Here is a 19,435-nt window from a genome sequence, read left to right on the forward strand (position 1 = left end):
AACCGGGAAAGGGGTGGACCCAACCATGTCCCCTTCATGAGCACTCACATTACTCATAGGAATGGAAGGAAGGCTGGCAGCCAACCAGCCTCCCATACACTTTCTGGGTGGGTGGCAGTCAGCCACCCATACATACATACAGCACAGGCTAAACCCACATCATCACTTAAAAAAAGGACAGGCGACCATTGCACTCTGATGGAGCATTTAGCAATGCAATCCATAGCCTGGCTTTTGCCTGAACCCCCATCACTCCTCCTCTTGCATATAAGACAATATTTCAGATCTGCATATGAAAACAACACGCCTACCTTTGTTGCACATAGCTGCCTGCCTGTCTCTAGTTACCCCACTGGCTGTAGCTGCGTCCCTTCCGACATGGAATAACACCAACTGTAACGATAAACTGAAAATTAACAGTATAAACCTGCATCATTTTGGACTCTGGTATTTGCTGAATCCGGGTGACCTGACAATCGATGGTGGTGCCGCTGGTGATTCTGGCCTTCTTGGAATCTGTTGGGCCTATGTGTTAGCTCACACATCACTTGGGTATCCATGGTAACTACCACAACATGGTCATCTGCAGTTTACATCTAGCCCGTGGCATTGAATGGCATTTTAAAAGTGCTAAGGGTCCTGGTGCAATAATCCTCCCATGAGGATCAGCCTCAACGGCTTTGTAGATTGCACTCATGTCAGCAACTCCATATACATTTTTTTTTCTTCATGCTTCTTTCTTCATCCTTTTTTCTTTCTGTCATTCAGACTTTCATTCATTCGATCTCTCTCACTCACTTGCTTTAACTCATTTGTTCTCACTCACTCACTCACTCACTCATTCACTCTCACTCACTCTCACTCTCTCACTCACTCGCTCACTAAGTCAGTCTCTCTCTCTCTCTCTCTTTTTCTTTTTATATATATTTTTTTCCGTCTTCTTCTTCTTCTTCTTCTTCTTCTTCAGACCCTGTCATAGCACTAATGCCTTTCCAATACCACCAGCAGATGGAGACACTCCATTGCAACATTGGTTGTGAGCAGCAGTTTCTAAAAACAAATGCCTCATGGCGGATTTCCCATCCATCAATGGATGGTAAATTTTGTTTTTATCATTCACTGACCACAGAAACCAATGCATGGTCAAGCAACAGCAATGACACACCCTTGTGTATAGGCATGAGACCCTCATGTCATTTAACAGGATTCAGCACCACCCACAAGACAGCTACCTGTCATGTCATGTCAAACCTGCACAGGTGTGCTAGATTATTATTATTTAGTTTTATTTTATTTTTTTACACCAATCAGTGTGCAAACATGGTCATTAAAACGCTAAATGAATAGACGTTCATAAACCAGTCAGTGCAACTCATCATTTTGGTCTCCAATTCTCAAACTCAAATTCTCACCCACGGAGGATTAAATGAGAATCTTTCTTGTTTAACACTGGAATGGGGTGGTGCACTGTTCACTACCCGAAGATACTGCCACATCGGGTCAATGCATAGGGCGACAGAAGCAAGCTTCCAAATCAGCTCCCTTTCTCAAAAATCCATTTAATTTATGGTCCCCAGATAGGGAACGTATGTATCAGTATGTGCTCACAAGTCACCCAAGTGCAAGTATTCACACAAAAAAAAAACGTGCCTCAGGATGCGATCTGTCGCAAGATCCTTTCTTTTTTTACACTTGATCTAAGCCAAAAGGCCTAGAGGGGATAACCGGGAAAGGGGTGGACCCAACCATGTCCCCTTCATGAGCACTCACATTACTCATAGGAATGGAAGGAAGGCTGGCAGCCAACCAGCCTCCCATACACTTTCTGGGTGGGTGGCAGTCAGCCACCCATACATACATACAGCACAGGCTAAACCCACATCATCACTTAAAAAAAGGACAGGCGACCATTGCACTCTGATGGAGCATTTAGCAATGCAATCCATAGCCTGGCTTTTGCCTGAACCCCCATCACTCCTCCTCTTGCATATAAGACAATATTTCAGATCTGCATATGAAAACAACACGCCTACCTTTGTTGCACATAGCTGCCTGCCTGTCTCTAGTTACCCCACTGGCTGTAGCTGCGTCCCTTCCGACATGGAATAACACCAACTGTAACGATAAACTGAAAATTAACAGTATAAACCTGCATCATTTTGGACTCTGGTATTTGCTGAATCCGGGTGACCTGACAATCGATGGTGGTGCCGCTGGTGATTCTGGCCTTCTTGGAATCTGTTGGGCCTATGTGTTAGCTCACACATCACTTGGGTATCCATGGTAACTACCACAACATGGTCATCTGCAGTTTACATCTAGCCCGTGGCATTGAATGGCATTTTAAAAGTGCTAAGGGTCCTGGTGCAATAATCCTCCCATGAGGATCAGCCTCAACGGCTTTGTAGATTGCACTCATGTCAGCAACTCCATATACATTTTTTTTTCTTCATGCTTCTTTCTTCATCCTTTTTTCTTTCTGTCATTCAGACTTTCATTCATTCGATCTCTCTCACTCACTTGCTTTAACTCATTTGTTCTCACTCACTCACTCACTCACTCAATCACTCACTCACTCATTCACTCTCACTCACTCTCACTCTCTCACTCACTCGCTCACTAAGTCAGTCTCTCTCTCTCTTTTTCTTTTTATATATATTTTTTTCCGTCTTCTTCTTCTTCTTCTTCTTCTTCTTCTTCTTCTTCAGACCCTGTCATAGCACTAATGCCTTTCCAATACCACCAGCAGATGGAGACACTCCATTGCAACATTGGTTGTGAGCAGCAGTTTCTAAAAACAAATGCCTCATGGCGGATTTCCCATCCATCAATGGATGGTAAATTTTGTTTTTATCATTCACTGACCACAGAAACCAATGCATGGTCAAGCAACAGCAATGACACACCCTTGTGTATAGGCATGAGACCCTCATGTCATTTAACAGGATTCAGCACCACCCACAAGACAGCTACCTGTCATGTCATGTCAAACCTGCACAGGTGTGCTAGATTATTATTATTTAGTTTTATTTTATTTTTTTACACCAATCAGTGTGCAAACATGGTCATTAAAACGCTAAATGAATAGACGTTCATAAACCAGTCAGTGCAACTCATCATTTTGGTCTCCAATTCTCAAACTCAAATTCTCACCCACGGAGGATTAAATGAGAATCTTTCTTGTTTAACACTGGAATGGGGTGGTGCACTGTTCACTACCCGAAGATACTGCCACATCGGGTCAATGCATAGGGCGACAGAAGCAAGCTTCCAAATCAGCTCCCTTTCTCAAAAATCCATTTAATTTATGGTCCCCAGATAGGGAACGTATGTATCAGTATGTGCTCACAAGTCACCCAAGTGCAAGTATTCACACAAAAAAAAACGTGCCTCAGGATGCGATCTGTCGCAAGATCCTTTCTTTTTTTACACTTGATCTAAGCCAAAAGGCCTAGAGGGGATAACCGGGAAAGGGGTGGACCCAACCATGTCCCCTTCATGAGCACTCACATTACTCATAGGAATGGAAGGAAGGCTGGCAGCCAACCAGCCTCCCATACACTTTCTGGGTGGGTGGCAGTCAGCCACCCATACATACATACAGCACAGGCTAAACCCACATCATCACTTAAAAAAAGGACAGGCGACCATTGCACTCTGATGGAGCATTTAGCAATGCAATCCATAGCCTGGCTTTTGCCTGAACCCCCATCACTCCTCCTCTTGCATATAAGACAATATTTCAGATCTGCATATGAAAACAACACGCCTACCTTTGTTGCACATAGCTGCCTGCCTGTCTCTAGTTACCCCACTGGCTGTAGCTGCGTCCCTTCCGACATGGAATAACACCAACTGTAACGATAAACTGAAAATTAACAGTATAAACCTGCATCATTTTGGACTCTGGTATTTGCTGAATCCGGGTGACCTGACAATCGATGGTGGTGCCGCTGGTGATTCTGGCCTTCTTGGAATCTGTTGGGCCTATGTGTTAGCTCACACATCACTTGGGTATCCATGGTAACTACCACAACATGGTCATCTGCAGTTTACATCTAGCCCGTGGCATTGAATGGCATTTTAAAAGTGCTAAGGGTCCTGGTGCAATAATCCTCCCATGAGGATCAGCCTCAACGGCTTTGTAGATTGCACTCATGTCAGCAACTCCATATACATTTTTTTTTCTTCATGCTTCTTTCTTCATCCTTTTTTCTTTCTGTCATTCAGACTTTCATTCATTCGATCTCTCTCACTCACTTGCTTTAACTCATTTGTTCTCACTCACTCACTCACTCACTCATTCACTCTCACTCACTCTCACTCTCTCACTCACTCGCTCACTAAGTCAGTCTCTCTCTCTCTCTCTCTTTTTCTTTTTATATATATTTTTTTCCGTCTTCTTCTTCTTCTTCTTCTTCTTCTTCAGACCCTGTCATAGCACTAATGCCTTTCCAATACCACCAGCAGATGGAGACACTCCATTGCAACATTGGTTGTGAGCAGCAGTTTCTAAAAACAAATGCCTCATGGCGGATTTCCCATCCATCAATGGATGGTAAATTTTGTTTTTATCATTCACTGACCACAGAAACCAATGCATGGTCAAGCAACAGCAATGACACACCCTTGTGTATAGGCATGAGACCCTCATGTCATTTAACAGGATTCAGCACCACCCACAAGACAGCTACCTGTCATGTCATGTCAAACCTGCACAGGTGTGCTAGATTATTATTATTTAGTTTTATTTTATTTTTTTACACCAATCAGTGTGCAAACATGGTCATTAAAACGCTAAATGAATAGACGTTCATAAACCAGTCAGTGCAACTCATCATTTTGGTCTCCAATTCTCAAACTCAAATTCTCACCCACGGAGGATTAAATGAGAATCTTTCTTGTTTAACACTGGAATGGGGTGGTGCACTGTTCACTACCCGAAGATACTGCCACATCGGGTCAATGCATAGGGCGACAGAAGCAAGCTTCCAAATCAGCTCCCTTTCTCAAAAATCCATTTAATTTATGGTCCCCAGATAGGGAACGTATGTATCAGTATGTGCTCACAAGTCACCCAAGTGCAAGTATTCACACAAAAAAAAAACGTGCCTCAGGATGCGATCTGTCGCAAGATCCTTTCTTTTTTTACACTTGATCTAAGCCAAAAGGCCTAGAGGGGATAACCGGGAAAGGGGTGGACCCAACCATGTCCCCTTCATGAGCACTCACATTACTCATAGGAATGGAAGGAAGGCTGGCAGCCAACCAGCCTCCCATACACTTTCTGGGTGGGTGGCAGTCAGCCACCCATACATACATACAGCACAGGCTAAACCCACATCATCACTTAAAAAAAGGACAGGCGACCATTGCACTCTGATGGAGCATTTAGCAATGCAATCCATAGCCTGGCTTTTGCCTGAACCCCCATCACTCCTCCTCTTGCATATAAGACAATATTTCAGATCTGCATATGAAAACAACACGCCTACCTTTGTTGCACATAGCTGCCTGCCTGTCTCTAGTTACCCCACTGGCTGTAGCTGCGTCCCTTCCGACATGGAATAACACCAACTGTAACGATAAACTGAAAATTAACAGTATAAACCTGCATCATTTTGGACTCTGGTATTTGCTGAATCCGGGTGACCTGACAATCGATGGTGGTGCCGCTGGTGATTCTGGCCTTCTTGGAATCTGTTGGGCCTATGTGTTAGCTCACACATCACTTGGGTATCCATGGTAACTACCACAACATGGTCATCTGCAGTTTACATCTAGCCCGTGGCATTGAATGGCATTTTAAAAGTGCTAAGGGTCCTGGTGCAATAATCCTCCCATGAGGATCAGCCTCAACGGCTTTGTAGATTGCACTCATGTCAGCAACTCCATATACATTTTTTTTTCTTCATGCTTCTTTCTTCATCCTTTTTTCTTTCTGTCATTCAGACTTTCATTCATTCGATCTCTCTCACTCACTTGCTTTAACTCATTTGTTCTCACTCACTCACTCAATCACTCACTCACTCATTCACTCTCACTCACTCTCACTCTCTCACTCACTCGCTCACTAAGTCAGTCTCTCTCTCTCTCTCTCTTTTTCTTTTTATATATATTTTTTTCCGTCTTCTTCTTCTTCTTCTTCTTCTTCTTCTTCAGACCCTGTCATAGCACTAATGCCTTTCCAATACCACCAGCAGATGGAGACACTCCATTGCAACATTGGTTGTGAGCAGCAGTTTCTAAAAACAAATGCCTCATGGCGGATTTCCCATCCATCAATGGATGGTAAATTTTGTTTTTATCATTCACTGACCACAGAAACCAATGCATGGTCAAGCAACAGCAATGACACACCCTTGTGTATAGGCATGAGACCCTCATGTCATTTAACAGGATTCAGCACCACCCACAAGACAGCTACCTGTCATGTCATGTCAAACCTGCACAGGTGTGCTAGATTATTATTATTTAGTTTTATTTTATTTTTTTACACCAATCAGTGTGCAAACATGGTCATTAAAACGCTAAATGAATAGACGTTCATAAACCAGTCAGTGCAACTCATCATTTTGGTCTCCAATTCTCAAACTCAAATTCTCACCCACGGAGGATTAAATGAGAATCTTTCTTGTTTAACACTGGAATGGGGTGGTGCACTGTTCACTACCCGAAGATACTGCCACATCGGGTCAATGCATAGGGCGACAGAAGCAAGCTTCCAAATCAGCTCCCTTTCTCAAAAATCCATTTAATTTATGGTCCCCAGATAGGGAACGTATGTATCAGTATGTGCTCACAAGTCACCCAAGTGCAAGTATTCACACAAAAAAAAACGTGCCTCAGGATGCGATCTGTCGCAAGATCCTTTCTTTTTTTACACTTGATCTAAGCCAAAAGGCCTAGAGGGGATAACCGGGAAAGGGGTGGACCCAACCATGTCCCCTTCATGAGCACTCACATTACTCATAGGAATGGAAGGAAGGCTGGCAGCCAACCAGCCTCCCATACACTTTCTGGGTGGGTGGCAGTCAGCCACCCATACATACATACAGCACAGGCTAAACCCACATCATCACTTAAAAAAAGGACAGGCGACCATTGCACTCTGATGGAGCATTTAGCAATGCAATCCATAGCCTGGCTTTTGCCTGAACCCCCATCACTCCTCCTCTTGCATATAAGACAATATTTCAGATCTGCATATGAAAACAACACGCCTACCTTTGTTGCACATAGCTGCCTGCCTGTCTCTAGTTACCCCACTGGCTGTAGCTGCGTCCCTTCCGACATGGAATAACACCAACTGTAACGATAAACTGAAAATTAACAGTATAAACCTGCATCATTTTGGACTCTGGTATTTGCTGAATCCGGGTGACCTGACAATCGATGGTGGTGCCGCTGGTGATTCTGGCCTTCTTGGAATCTGTTGGGCCTATGTGTTAGCTCACACATCACTTGGGTATCCATGGTAACTACCACAACATGGTCATCTGCAGTTTACATCTAGCCCGTGGCATTGAATGGCATTTTAAAAGTGCTAAGGGTCCTGGTGCAATAATCCTCCCATGAGGATCAGCCTCAACGGCTTTGTAGATTGCACTCATGTCAGCAACTCCATATACATTTTTTTTTCTTCATGCTTCTTTCTTCATCCTTTTTTCTTTCTGTCATTCAGACTTTCATTCATTCGATCTCTCTCACTCACTTGCTTTAACTCATTTGTTCTCACTCACTCACTCACTCACTCAATCACTCACTCACTCATTCACTCTCACTCACTCTCACTCTCTCACTCACTCGCTCACTAAGTCAGTCTCTCTCTCTCTCTTTTTCTTTTTATATATATTTTTTTCCGTCTTCTTCTTCTTCTTCTTCTTCTTCTTCAGACCCTGTCATAGCACTAATGCCTTTCCAATACCACCAGCAGATGGAGACACTCCATTGCAACATTGGTTGTGAGCAGCAGTTTCTAAAAACAAATGCCTCATGGCGGATTTCCCATCCATCAATGGATGGTAAATTTTGTTTTTATCATTCACTGACCACAGAAACCAATGCATGGTCAAGCAACAGCAATGACACACCCTTGTGTATAGGCATGAGACCCTCATGTCATTTAACAGGATTCAGCACCACCCACAAGACAGCTACCTGTCATGTCATGTCAAACCTGCACAGGTGTGCTAGATTATTATTATTTAGTTTTATTTTATTTTTTTACACCAATCAGTGTGCAAACATGGTCATTAAAACGCTAAATGAATAGACGTTCATAAACCAGTCAGTGCAACTCATCATTTTGGTCTCCAATTCTCAAACTCAAATTCTCACCCACGGAGGATTAAATGAGAATCTTTCTTGTTTAACACTGGAATGGGGTGGTGCACTGTTCACTACCCGAAGATACTGCCACATCGGGTCAATGCATAGGGCGACAGAAGCAAGCTTCCAAATCAGCTCCCTTTCTCAAAAATCCATTTAATTTATGGTCCCCAGATAGGGAACGTATGTATCAGTATGTGCTCACAAGTCACCCAAGTGCAAGTATTCACACAAAAAAAAACGTGCCTCAGGATGCGATCTGTCGCAAGATCCTTTCTTTTTTTACACTTGATCTAAGCCAAAAGGCCTAGAGGGGATAACCGGGAAAGGGGTGGACCCAACCATGTCCCCTTCATGAGCACTCACATTACTCATAGGAATGGAAGGAAGGCTGGCAGCCAACCAGCCTCCCATACACTTTCTGGGTGGGTGGCAGTCAGCCACCCATACATACATACAGCACAGGCTAAACCCACATCATCACTTAAAAAAAGGACAGGCGACCATTGCACTCTGATGGAGCATTTAGCAATGCAATCCATAGCCTGGCTTTTGCCTGAACCCCCATCACTCCTCCTCTTGCATATAAGACAATATTTCAGATCTGCATATGAAAACAACACGCCTACCTTTGTTGCACATAGCTGCCTGCCTGTCTCTAGTTACCCCACTGGCTGTAGCTGCGTCCCTTCCGACATGGAATAACACCAACTGTAACGATAAACTGAAAATTAACAGTATAAACCTGCATCATTTTGGACTCTGGTATTTGCTGAATCCGGGTGACCTGACAATCGATGGTGGTGCCGCTGGTGATTCTGGCCTTCTTGGAATCTGTTGGGCCTATGTGTTAGCTCACACATCACTTGGGTATCCATGGTAACTACCACAACATGGTCATCTGCAGTTTACATCTAGCCCGTGGCATTGAATGGCATTTTAAAAGTGCTAAGGGTCCTGGTGCAATAATCCTCCCATGAGGATCAGCCTCAACGGCTTTGTAGATTGCACTCATGTCAGCAACTCCATATACATTTTTTTTTCTTCATGCTTCTTTCTTCATCCTTTTTTCTTTCTGTCATTCAGACTTTCATTCATTCGATCTCTCTCACTCACTTGCTTTAACTCATTTGTTCTCACTCACTCACTCACTCAATCACTCACTCACTCATTCACTCTCACTCACTCTCTTACTCACTCGCTCACTAAGTCAGTCTCTCTCTCTCTCTCTCTTTTTCTTTTTATATATATTTTTTTCCGTCTTCTTCTTCTTCTTCTTCTTCTTCTTCTTCTTCTTCAGACCCTGTCATAGCACTAATGCCTTTCCAATACCACCAGCAGATGGAGACACTCCATTGCAACATTGGTTGTGAGCAGCAGTTTCTAAAAACAAATGCCTCATGGCGGATTTCCCATCCATCAATGGATGGTAAATTTAGTTTTTATCATTCACTGACCACAGAAACCAATGCATGGTCAAGCAACAGCAATGACACACCCTTGTGTATAGGCATGAGACCCTCATGTCATTTAACAGGATTCAGCACCACCCACAAGACAGCTACCTGTCATGTCATGTCAAACCTGCACAGGTGTGCTAGATTATTATTATTTAGTTTTATTTTATTTTTTTACACCAATCAGTGTGCAAACATGGTCATTAAAACGCTAAATGAATAGACGTTCATAAACCAGTCAGTGCAACTCATCATTTTGGTCTCCAATTCTCAAACTCAAATTCTCACCCACGGAGGATTAAATGAGAATCTTTCTTGTTTAACACTGGAATGGGGTGGTGCACTGTTCACTACCCGAAGATACTGCCACATCGGGTCAATGCATAGGGCGACAGAAGCAAGCTTCCAAATCAGCTCCCTTTCTCAAAAATCCATTTAATTTATGGTCCCCAGATAGGGAACGTATGTATCAGTATGTGCTCACAAGTCACCCAAGTGCAAGTATTCACACAAAAAAAAACGTGCCTCAGGATGCGATCTGTCGCAAGATCCTTTCTTTTTTTACACTTGATCTAAGCCAAAAGGCCTAGAGGGGATAACCGGGAAAGGGGTGGACCCAACCATGTCCCCTTCATGAGCACTCACATTACTCATAGGAATGGAAGGAAGGCTGGCAGCCAACCAGCCTCCCATACACTTTCTGGGTGGGTGGCAGTCAGCCACCCATACATACATACAGCACAGGCTAAACCCACATCATCACTTAAAAAAAGGACAGGCGACCATTGCACTCTGATGGAGCATTTAGCAATGCAATCCATAGCCTGGCTTTTGCCTGAACCCCCATCACTCCTCCTCTTGCATATAAGACAATATTTCAGATCTGCATATGAAAACAACACGCCTACCTTTGTTGCACATAGCTGCCTGCCTGTCTCTAGTTACCCCACTGGCTGTAGCTGCGTCCCTTCCGACATGGAATAACACCAACTGTAACGATAAACTGAAAATTAACAGTATAAACCTGCATCATTTTGGACTCTGGTATTTGCTGAATCCGGGTGACCTGACAATCGATGGTGGTGCCGCTGGTGATTCTGGCCTTCTTGGAATCTGTTGGGCCTATGTGTTAGCTCACACATCACTTGGGTATCCATGGTAACTACCACAACATGGTCATCTGCAGTTTACATCTAGCCCGTGGCATTGAATGGCATTTTAAAAGTGCTAAGGGTCCTGGTGCAATAATCCTCCCATGAGGATCAGCCTCAACGGCTTTGTAGATTGCACTCATGTCAGCAACTCCATATACATTTTTTTTTCTTCATGCTTCTTTCTTCATCCTTTTTTCTTTCTGTCATTCAGACTTTCATTCATTCGATCTCTCTCACTCACTTGCTTTAACTCATTTGTTCTCACTCACTCACTCACTCAATCACTCACTCACTCATTCACTCTCACTCACTCTCACTCTCTCACTCACTCGCTCACTAAGTCAGTCTCTCTCTCTCTCTCTCTTTTTCTTTTTATATATATTTTTTTCCGTCTTCTTCTTCTTCTTCTTCTTCTTCTTCTTCTTCAGACCCTGTCATAGCACTAATGCCTTTCCAATACCACCAGCAGATGGAGACACTCCATTGCAACATTGGTTGTGAGCAGCAGTTTCTAAAAACAAATGCCTCATGGCGGATTTCCCATCCATCAATGGATGGTAAATTTTGTTTTTATCATTCACTGACCACAGAAACCAATGCATGGTCAAGCAACAGCAATGACACACCCTTGTGTATAGGCATGAGACCCTCATGTCATTTAACAGGATTCAGCACCACCCACAAGACAGCTACCTGTCATGTCATGTCAAACCTGCACAGGTGTGCTAGATTATTATTATTTAGTTTTATTTTATTTTTTTACACCAATCAGTGTGCAAACATGGTCATTAAAACGCTAAATGAATAGACGTTCATAAACCAGTCAGTGCAACTCATCATTTTGGTCTCCAATTCTCAAACTCAAATTCTCACCCACGGAGGATTAAATGAGAATCTTTCTTGTTTAACACTGGAATGGGGTGGTGCACTGTTCACTACCCGAAGATACTGCCACATCGGGTCAATGCATAGGGCGACAGAAGCAAGCTTCCAAATCAGCTCCCTTTCTCAAAAATCCATTTAATTTATGGTCCCCAGATAGGGAACGTATGTATCAGTATGTGCTCACAAGTCACCCAAGTGCAAGTATTCACACAAAAAAAAACGTGCCTCAGGATGCGATCTGTCGCAAGATCCTTTCTTTTTTTACACTTGATCTAAGCCAAAAGGCCTAGAGGGGATAACCGGGAAAGGGGTGGACCCAACCATGTCCCCTTCATGAGCACTCACATTACTCATAGGAATGGAAGGAAGGCTGGCAGCCAACCAGCCTCCCATACACTTTCTGGGTGGGTGGCAGTCAGCCACCCATACATACATACAGCACAGGCTAAACCCACATCATCACTTAAAAAAAGGACAGGCGACCATTGCACTCTGATGGAGCATTTAGCAATGCAATCCATAGCCTGGCTTTTGCCTGAACCCCCATCACTCCTCCTCTTGCATATAAGACAATATTTCAGATCTGCATATGAAAACAACACGCCTACCTTTGTTGCACATAGCTGCCTGCCTGTCTCTAGTTACCCCACTGGCTGTAGCTGCGTCCCTTCCGACATGGAATAACACCAACTGTAACGATAAACTGAAAATTAACAGTATAAACCTGCATCATTTTGGACTCTGGTATTTGCTGAATCCGGGTGACCTGACAATCGATGGTGGTGCCGCTGGTGATTCTGGCCTTCTTGGAATCTGTTGGGCCTATGTGTTAGCTCACACATCACTTGGGTATCCATGGTAACTACCACAACATGGTCATCTGCAGTTTACATCTAGCCCGTGGCATTGAATGGCATTTTAAAAGTGCTAAGGGTCCTGGTGCAATAATCCTCCCATGAGGATCAGCCTCAACGGCTTTGTAGATTGCACTCATGTCAGCAACTCCATATACATTTTTTTTTCTTCATGCTTCTTTCTTCATCCTTTTTTCTTTCTGTCATTCAGACTTTCATTCATTCGATCTCTCTCACTCACTTGCTTTAACTCATTTGTTCTCACTCACTCACTCACTCACTCACTCAATCACTCACTCACTCATTCACTCTCACTCACTCTCACTCTCTCACTCACTCGCTCACTAAGTCAGTCTCTCTCTCTCTCTCTCTTTTTCTTTTTATATATATTTTTTTCCGTCTTCTTCTTCTTCTTCTTCTTCTTCTTCTTCAGACCCTGTCATAGCACTAATGCCTTTCCAATACCACCAGCAGATGGAGACACTCCATTGCAACATTGGTTGTGAGCAGCAGTTTCTAAAAACAAATGCCTCATGGCGGATTTCCCATCCATCAATGGATGGTAAATTTTGTTTTTATCATTCACTGACCACAGAAACCAATGCATGGTCAAGCAACAGCAATGACACACCCTTGTGTATAGGCATGAGACCCTCATGTCATTTAACAGGATTCAGCACCACCCACAAGACAGCTACCTGTCATGTCATGTCAAACCTGCACAGGTGTGCTAGATTATTATTATTTAGTTTTATTTTATTTTTTTACACCAATCAGTGTGCAAACATGGTCATTAAAACGCTAAATGAATAGACGTTCATAAACCAGTCAGTGCAACTCATCATTTTGGTCTCCAATTCTCAAACTCAAATTCTCACCCACGGAGGATTAAATGAGAATCTTTCTTGTTTAACACTGGAATGGGGTGGTGCACTGTTCACTACCCGAAGATACTGCCACATCGGGTCAATGCATAGGGCGACAGAAGCAAGCTTCCAAATCAGCTCCCTTTCTCAAAAATCCATTTAATTTATGGTCCCCAGATAGGGAACGTATGTATCAGTATGTGCTCACAAGTCACCCAAGTGCAAGTATTCACACAAAAAAAAACGTGCCTCAGGATGCGATCTGTCGCAAGATCCTTTCTTTTTTTACACTTGATCTAAGCCAAAAGGCCTAGAGGGGATAACCGGGAAAGGGGTGGACCCAACCATGTCCCCTTCATGAGCACTCACATTACTCATAGGAATGGAAGGAAGGCTGGCAGCCAACCAGCCTCCCATACACTTTCTGGGTGGGTGGCAGTCAGCCACCCATACATACATACAGCACAGGCTAAACCCACATCATCACTTAAAAAAAGGACAGGCGACCATTGCACTCTGATGGAGCATTTAGCAATGCAATCCATAGCCTGGCTTTTGCCTGAACCCCCATCACTCCTCCTCTTGCATATAAGACAATATTTCAGATCTGCATATGAAAACAACACGCCTACCTTTGTTGCACATAGCTGCCTGCCTGTCTCTAGTTACCCCACTGGCTGTAGCTGCGTCCCTTCCGACATGGAATAACACCAACTGTAACGATAAACTGAAAATTAACAGTATAAACCTGCATCATTTTGGACTCTGGTATTTGCTGAATCCGGGTGACCTGACAATCGATGGTGGTGCCGCTGGTGATTCTGGCCTTCTTGGAATCTGTTGGGCCTATGTGTTAGCTCACACATCACTTGGGTATCCATGGTAACTACCACAACATGGTCATCTGCAGTTTACATCTAGCCCGTGGCATTGAATGGCATTTTAAAAGTGCTAAGGGTCCTGGTGCAATAATCCTCCCATGAGGATCAGCCTCAACGGCTTTGTAGATTGCACTCATGTCAGCAACTCCATATACATTTTTTTTCTTCATGCTTCTTTCTTCATCCTTTTTTCTTTCTGTCATTCAGACTTTCATTCATTCGATCTCTCTCACTCACTTGCTTTAACTCATTTGTTCTCACTCACTCACTCACTCACTCAATCACTCACTCACTCATTCACTCTCACTCACTCTCACTCTCTCACTCACTCGCTCACTAAGTCAGTCTCTCTCTCTCTCTCTCTTTTTCTTTTTATATATATTTTTTTCCGTCTTCTTCTTCTTCTTCTTCTTCTTCAGACCCTGTCATAGCACTAATGCCTTTCCAATACCACCAGCAGATGGAGACACTCCATTGCAACATTGGTTGTGAGCAGCAGTTTCTAAAAACAAATGCCTCATGGCGGATTTCCCATCCATCAATGGATGGTAAATTTTGTTTTTATCATTCACTGACCACAGAAACCAATGCATGGTCAAGCAACAGCAATGACACACCCTTGTGTATAGGCATGAGACCCTCATGTCATTTAACAGGATTCAGCACCACCCACAAGACAGCTACCTGTCATGTCATGTCAAACCTGCACAGGTGTGCTAGATTATTATTATTTAGTTTTATTTTATTTTTTTACACCAATCAGTGTGCAAACATGGTCATTAAAACGCTAAATGAATAGACGTTCATAAACCAGTCAGTGCAACTCATCATTTTGGTCTCCAATTCTCAAACTCAAATTCTCACCCACGGAGGATTAAATGAGAATCTTTCTTGTTTAACACTGGAATGGGGTGGTGCACTGTTCACTACCCGAAGATACTGCCACATCGGGTCAATGCATAGGGCGACAGAAGCAAGCTTCCAAATCAGCTCCCTTTCTCAAAAATCCATTTAATTTATGGTCCCAAGATAGGGAACGTATGTATCAGTATGTGCTCACAAGTCACCCAAGTGCAAGTATTCACACAAAAAAAAACGTGCCTCAGGATGCGATCTGTCGCAAGATCCTTTCTTTTTTTACACTTGATCTAAGCCAAAAGGCCTAGAGGGGATAACCGGGAAAGGGGTGGACCCAACCATGTCCCCTTCATGAGCACTCACATTACTCATAGGAATGGAAGGAAGGCTGGCAGCCAACCAGCCTCCCATACACTTTCTGGGTGGGTGGCAGTCAGCCACCCATACATACATACAGCACAGGCTAAACCCACATCATCACTTAAAAAAAGGACAGGCGACCATTGCACTCTGATGGAGCATTTAGCAATGCAATCCATAGCCTGGCTTTTGCCTGAACCCCCATCACTCCTCCTCTTGCATATAAGACAATATTTCAGATCTGCATATGAAAACAACACGCCTACCTTTGTTGCACATAGCTGCCTGCCTGTCTCTAGTTACCCCACTGGCTGTAGCTGCGTCCCTTCCGACATGGAATAACACCAACTGTAACGATAAACTGAAAATTAACAGTATAAACCTGCATCATTTTGGACTCTGGTATTTGCTGAATCCGGGTGACCTGACAATCGATGGTGGTGCCGCTGGTGATTCTGGCCTTCTTGGAATCTGTTGGGCCTATGTGTTAGCTCACACATCACTTGGGTATCCATGGTAACTACCACAACATGGTCATCTGCAGTTTACATCTAGCCCGTGGCATTGAATGGCATTTTAAAAGTGCTAAGGGTCCTGGTGCAATAATCCTCCCATGAGGATCAGCCTCAACGGCTTTGTAGATTGCACTCATGTCAGCAACTCCATATACATTTTTTTTTCTTCATGCTTCTTTCTTCATCCTTTTTTCTTTCTGTCATTCAGACTTTCATTCATTCGATCTCTCTCACTCACTTGCTTTAACTCATTTGTTCTCACTCACTCACTCACTCACTCAATCACTCACTCACTCATTCACTCTCACTCACTCTCACTCTCTCACTCCTCACTCGCTCACTAAGTCAGTCTCTCTCTCTCTCTCTCTTTTTCTTTTTATATATATTTTTTTCCGTCTTCTTCTTCTTCTTCTTCTTCTTCTTCTTCTTCAGACCCTGTCATAGCACTAATGCCTTTCCAATACCACCAGCAGATGGAGACACTCCATTGCAACATTGGTTGTGAGCAGCAGTTTCTAAAAACAAATGCCTCATGGCGGATTTCCCATCCATCAATGGATGGTAAATTTTGTTTTTATCATTCACTGACCACAGAAACCAATGCATGGTCAAGCAACAGCAATGACACACCCTTGTGTATAGGCATGAGACCCTCATGTCATTTAACAGGATTCAGCACCACCCACAAGACAGCTACCTGTCATGTCATGTCAAACCTGCACAGGTGTGCTAGATTATTATTATTTAGTTTTATTTTATTTTTTTACACCAATCAGTGTGCAAACATGGTCATTAAAACGCTAAATGAATAGACGTTCATAAACCAGTCAGTGCAACTCATCATTTTGGTCTCCAATTCTCAAACTCAAATTCTCACCCACGGAGGATTAAATGAGAATCTTTCTTGTTTAACACTGGAATGGGGTGGTGCACTGTTCACTACCCGAAGATACTGCCACATCGGGTCAATGCATAGGGCGACAGAAGCAAGCTTCCAAATCAGCTCCCTTTCTCAAAAATCCATTTAATTTATGGTCCCCAGATAGGGAACGTATGTATCAGTATGTGCTCACAAGTCACCCAAGTGCAAGTATTCACACAAAAAAAAACGTGCCTCAGGATGCGATCTGTCGCAAGATCCTTTCTTTTTTTACACTTGATCTAAGCCAAAAGGCCTAGAGGGGATAACCGGGAAAGGGGTGGACCCAACCATGTCCCCTTCATGAGCACTCACATTACTCATAGGAATGGAAGGAAGGCTGGCAGCCAACCAGCCTCCCATACACTTTCTGGGTGGGTGGCAGTCAGCCACCCATACATACATACAGCACAGGCTAAACCCACATCATCACTTAAAAAAAGGACAGGCGACCATTGCACTCTGATGGAGCATTTAGCAATGCAATCCATAGCCTGGCTTTTGCCTGAACCCCCATCACTCCTCCTCTTGCATATAAGACAATATTTCAGATCTGCATATGAAAACAACACGCCTACCTTTGTTGCACATAGCTGCCTGCCTGTCTCTAGTTACCCCACTGGCTGTAGCTGCGTCCCTTCCGACATGGAATAACACCAACTGTAACGATAAACTGAAAATTAACAGTATAAACCTGCATCATTTTGGACTCTGGTATTTGCTGAATCCGGGTGACCTGACAATCGATGGTGGTGCCGCTGGTGATTCTGGCCTTCTTGGAATCTGTTGGGCCTATGTGTTAGCTCACACATCACTTGGGTATCCATGGTAACTACCACAACATGGTCATCTGCAGTTTACACCTAGCCCGTGGCATTGAATGGCATTTTAAAAGTGCTAAGGGTCCTGGTGCAATAATCCTCCCATGAGGATCAGCCTCAACGGCTTTGTAGATTGCACTCATGTCAGCAACTCCATATACATTTTTTTTTCTTCATGCTTCTTTCTTCATCCTTTTTTCTTTCTGTCATTCAGACTTTCATTCATTCGATCTCTCTCACTCACTTGCTTTAACTCATTTGTTCTCACTCACTCACTCACTCACTCAATCACTCACTCACTCATTCACTCTCACTCACTCTCACTCTCTCACTCACTCGCTCACTAAGTCAGTCTCTCTCTCTCTCTCTCTTTTTCTTTTTATATATATTTTTTTCCGTCTTCTTCTTCTTCTTCTTCTTCTTCTTCTTCAGACCCTGTCATAGCACTAATGCCTTTCCAATACCACCAGCAGATGGAGACACTCCATTGCAACATTGGTTGTGACAGCAGTTTCTAAAAACAAATGCCTCATGGCGGATTTCCCATCCATCAATGGATGGTAAATTTTGTTTTTATCATTCACTGACCACAGAAACCAATGCATGGTCAAGCAACAGCAATGACACACCCTTGTGTATAGGCATGAGACCCTCATGTCATTTAACAGGATTCAGCACCACCCACAAGACAGCTACCTGTCATGTCATGTCAAACCTGCACAGGTGTGCTAGATTATTATTATTTAGTTTTATTTTATTTTTTTACACCAATCAGTGTGCAAACATGGTCATTAAAACGCTAAATGAATAGACGTTCATAAACCAGTCAGTGCAACTCATCATTTTGGTCTCCAATTCTCAAACTCAAATTCTCACCCACGGAGGATTAAATGAGAATCTTTCTTGTTTAACACTGGAATGGGGTGGTGCACTGTTCACTACCCGAAGATACTGCCACATCGGGTCAATGCATAGGGCGACAGAAGCAAGCTTCCAAATCAGCTCCCTTTCTCAAAAATCCATTTAATTTATGGTCCCCAGATAGGGAACGTATGTATCAGTATGTGCTCACAAGTCACCCAAGTGCAAGTATTCACACAAAAAAAAACGTGCCTCAGGATGCGATCTGTCGCAAGATCCTTTCTTTTTTTACACTTGATCTAAGCCAAAAGGCCTAGAGGGGATAACCGGGAAAGGGGTGGACCCAACCATGTCCCCTTCATGAGCACTCACATTACTCATAGGAATGGAAGGAAGGCTGGCAGCCAACCAGCCTCCCATACACTTTCTGGGTGGGTGGCAGTCAGCCACCCATACATACATACAGCACAGGCTAAACCCACATCATCACTTAAAAAAAGGACAGGCGACCATTGCACTCTGATGGAGCATTTAGCAATGCAATCCATAGCCTGGCTTTTGCCTGAACCCCCATCACTCCTCCTCTTGCATATAAGACAATATTTCAGATCTGCATATGAAAACAACACGCCTACCTTTGTTGCACATAGCTGCCTGCCTGTCTCTAGTTACC

At 43.5% G+C, this 19,435-nt stretch overlaps 11 pseudogenes; all 11 read right to left on the minus strand.

Annotated features, from left to right (window-relative positions):
• Positions 1 to 1,457: 1,457 nt before the first annotated feature.
• On the minus strand, positions 1,458 to 1,722 carry LOC130307067 (U2 spliceosomal RNA; annotated as a pseudogene).
• Positions 1,723 to 3,198: 1,476 nt separating this feature from the next.
• Positions 3,199 to 3,462, minus strand: LOC130307049 (U2 spliceosomal RNA; annotated as a pseudogene).
• Positions 3,463 to 4,919: 1,457 nt separating this feature from the next.
• Positions 4,920 to 5,184, minus strand: LOC130307068 (U2 spliceosomal RNA; annotated as a pseudogene).
• A 1,468-nt stretch (positions 5,185 to 6,652) lies between these two features.
• Positions 6,653 to 6,916, minus strand: LOC130307060 (U2 spliceosomal RNA; annotated as a pseudogene).
• Positions 6,917 to 8,385: 1,469 nt separating this feature from the next.
• LOC130307071 (U2 spliceosomal RNA) lies at positions 8,386 to 8,649 on the minus strand (annotated as a pseudogene).
• A 1,472-nt stretch (positions 8,650 to 10,121) lies between these two features.
• LOC130307028 (U2 spliceosomal RNA) lies at positions 10,122 to 10,385 on the minus strand (annotated as a pseudogene).
• A 1,475-nt stretch (positions 10,386 to 11,860) lies between these two features.
• On the minus strand, positions 11,861 to 12,124 carry LOC130307029 (U2 spliceosomal RNA; annotated as a pseudogene).
• A 1,480-nt stretch (positions 12,125 to 13,604) lies between these two features.
• Positions 13,605 to 13,868, minus strand: LOC130307030 (U2 spliceosomal RNA; annotated as a pseudogene).
• Positions 13,869 to 15,337: 1,469 nt separating this feature from the next.
• Positions 15,338 to 15,601, minus strand: LOC130307076 (U2 spliceosomal RNA; annotated as a pseudogene).
• Positions 15,602 to 17,083: 1,482 nt separating this feature from the next.
• Positions 17,084 to 17,347, minus strand: LOC130307031 (U2 spliceosomal RNA; annotated as a pseudogene).
• A 1,475-nt stretch (positions 17,348 to 18,822) lies between these two features.
• LOC130307032 (U2 spliceosomal RNA) lies at positions 18,823 to 19,086 on the minus strand (annotated as a pseudogene).
• Positions 19,087 to 19,435: the final 349 nt, after the last annotated feature.

The sequence above is a fragment of the Hyla sarda genome, unplaced genomic scaffold (genome assembly GCF_029499605.1).
Source record: "Hyla sarda isolate aHylSar1 unplaced genomic scaffold, aHylSar1.hap1 scaffold_1415, whole genome shotgun sequence".
Taxonomy (NCBI): Eukaryota; Metazoa; Chordata; class Amphibia; order Anura; family Hylidae; genus Hyla; species Hyla sarda.